Here is a 2,854-nt window from a genome sequence, read left to right as displayed (position 1 = left end):
TGGGGGAATCATGGAACTACTGAAATTAAATTGGTGATTATAAAAAGTAGGCTTTTAAATATAAATTTAAATTTCCTCATAAAAGAAAGTTGAGCAAAGAGCACGAGAAAGTTGAGACAAAGAGCACCAGTGTTCTGGTCTGTATGGTCTGTGGTGATGTCTCAATTGCATTTATATTCTTTTGCTATGACAGCAGATTACCATGTGCTTAGTGACTTAAAACAACATTTATTTCTTGTCTTACAGTTCTGAAAGTCACAGATGAAGATTAGTCTCAGTGGATAAGCATCTGAGTTTTCCCAGGCTCCACTCCCTTTGGAATACCTGGAGAAAAGTCATTTCCCTTCTTCTATCCTAGAGGCTATATGCATTCTTGATTCATGACCGCAGATCCTGAGTCAAAGCAGAGACTCGCAGCTCATGAGTGCATCTTCAAATCTGCTCTGGCTCCAACCCTTCAGCTTCCTTCTAAACCCTTGAGATGTTGGTCCAGGAGTAGATAAGTCAAGGTCATCTCTCTATTTTGATCCTTAACTTGGGAGCATCTGCAAAGTGCTTTTTACTGTAAAAGGAAATATTTTGGCTATTGGAGTTATTATACAAAATACAAAATGGACAACTTATGAGCAGCAGAGGTCTGTCTCCCACAGTTCCACAGGTTTAAAAATCAAAGATGAATGCTCCTGTCGGTCCCTGGTAGTTAGTTAGTGAGTCCTGCTTTCCTTTAAGGTGAGGGAGCAAAGTGACTTTCTGAGAGCCCTGCTATGATGACAGTGGCCCCAGGTCACCTCCCAAGAGCCCTGTCTCCTAACATTATCACATAGGTGATAAGGCTTTCAATGATAAATTTTGAGGAGACCAAGACATTCAGACCCTATGAGGAACATCACTGGTTCTAGGGAGAAAGAGAACATACCCAGAGACTGTTGTGTGACTTTTTCTGAAGGGACATAAAAAATGGTCCACTCACTCTATATAGGGCACTGATAACAGACAAAAGTAACAATTCCATCCAAGTTCAACTTGGCATACCAATGGGTTTGCTGGTGTTTCTTACAGGAATGTAGGTAATAGGCTACTTCCAGGAACACACACAACTCAAAGGCAGCTGCATCACTGAGCAGCACTCCCCAGCATGGGTGACCATTCAGGAACACTGCATCCCTGAAGAATTTCAAGGCTTCTCCAAAGGTTGAAGAGTCTCCTTTTCATAGTAGTTCTCTCTGTTAACATAACCTTAGGGAGGCAGGGGCCTCCCTTGTAAGCCCTGTAAGTTTTGTGGACTTCATGAGACTTGCTAGTTGTATACTTCCCAAGCTTTACAAATCTTATTGACCTTCTGCAGCTCATGAGCCTCCATCCTCCCTACAATTCTGAGAAAACTGCTAGACAATAGGGATCATCGCTGGGCTGTCCAGGTCTCCCTGTATAAGAGTAAAGGCACAGGCAAGGTTAAGGACTATCCAGGCAGGATGTTGGCATAGCCACATCTACAAAACTTTATAATTTCTGGGACCTTGCAAAATCATGGGCATCCTGACTGCACCCAGTTCACACATACAGTGTCACAGTCTCTGTGGTGCCACCTCTATATGAAACTTCAAAAAAAATATTATTATTCATGTGCTGAAAACCATCACCACAGGGACCTGTTGGCACTCTTTATGGCTGAAGGAAGTACAGTGGTGTCCTGTGAGAAACTTGTGCAATTCCTTTAACACTTGGGAGCATGCAGGGGTCAGGGTCTTGAATAGACCTTTTCTCACTTCTCTGTTGACCTCTGTTTTGACAAAATTTCTCAGACAATAGTGGTGTACTCCAAATTGAACCCTGGAGGGAGGCACTGGTCTTCAGGTGGACTTCTGTGTAAAGTACATACTTACGTAGAGACGAGCTATGTTGCCAATGAGACAGAGTAGGCAAAGGATTTGCTTGGGCTCTGAAAACAAAGAAATCTTTTCCCAGCCCCCACTGAGACACCAAAAAGTGAGCAGTTTGGAGGCTACACACTTTTATTTTCCCTTTTGTGTCATGAGTCTCTGTGTGTGGTGAGCCTGTGTATGTGTGTGCACACATGTTGTGGTGCACTTTTGCTTGAACGAGGGTGGCTACGTGTGCACATGTGTGTGTGTGTACATGGAGAAGTACAAGGCTGACATCAGGAGTCATGCTTGACTGCTCCCCACATTATTTGGTGAGGAAGGATTTCTCAGCTGAGCCCAGAGTTGGCCATTTTAGCCAGTTTCCCTGTTTGGCTCACTCTGGGGTATCCCTTGTCTCTCCCTCCAAGAGCTAGAATTGCAGGCAGGCCTTGTCCATGGGCATTTACATCGGTTTTGGGGAATTCAATCGCTAGTCCTTGCACTTGGATGTCAAGCACTTCACCCACTGAGCCATCTTCCCCACCCCTGGAGGCCATCTGTCTGAGCCTTGGGGAACAGGGCATAATGCCAGAAAAGTGACAGTGATGCCCTCCTCTTTGGTTCAAGATGACATCAGCTAGCACTGGGATGAAGGAAAAGGTTACACAAGGGGAAATCGCTCAACGGAATGACATAAGTTTATGATGCTAAGCTAAGAATTTAGAATTGTGTATCTACAAACATCAGATTCTAAAACATCAGACCACAGGAGCTCTGAGATCATCTGGCAAAGCAAGAAGCAGCCCTACGAGGCCCCACAGCTGTCCCTCCACATTCCCTTGCTCCCTCCGAAATGCAGACATGATACTGGCCTTACACATTCGTAGTGAAGTGTTATGAAGGGTAAGAAAGGACAGTTGTGCGTGCGTGTGTGTGTGTGTGTGTGTGTGTGTGTGTGTGTGTGTGTAGGCCAGAGGTCAACCTCAGATGTG

The sequence above is a fragment of the Microtus ochrogaster genome, chromosome 16 (assembly GCF_000317375.1).
Source record: "Microtus ochrogaster isolate Prairie Vole_2 chromosome 16, MicOch1.0, whole genome shotgun sequence".
Taxonomy (NCBI): Eukaryota; Metazoa; Chordata; class Mammalia; order Rodentia; family Cricetidae; genus Microtus; species Microtus ochrogaster.
The sequence above is the reverse complement of the archived record's forward strand: the minus strand, read 5'-3'. Positions refer to the sequence as shown.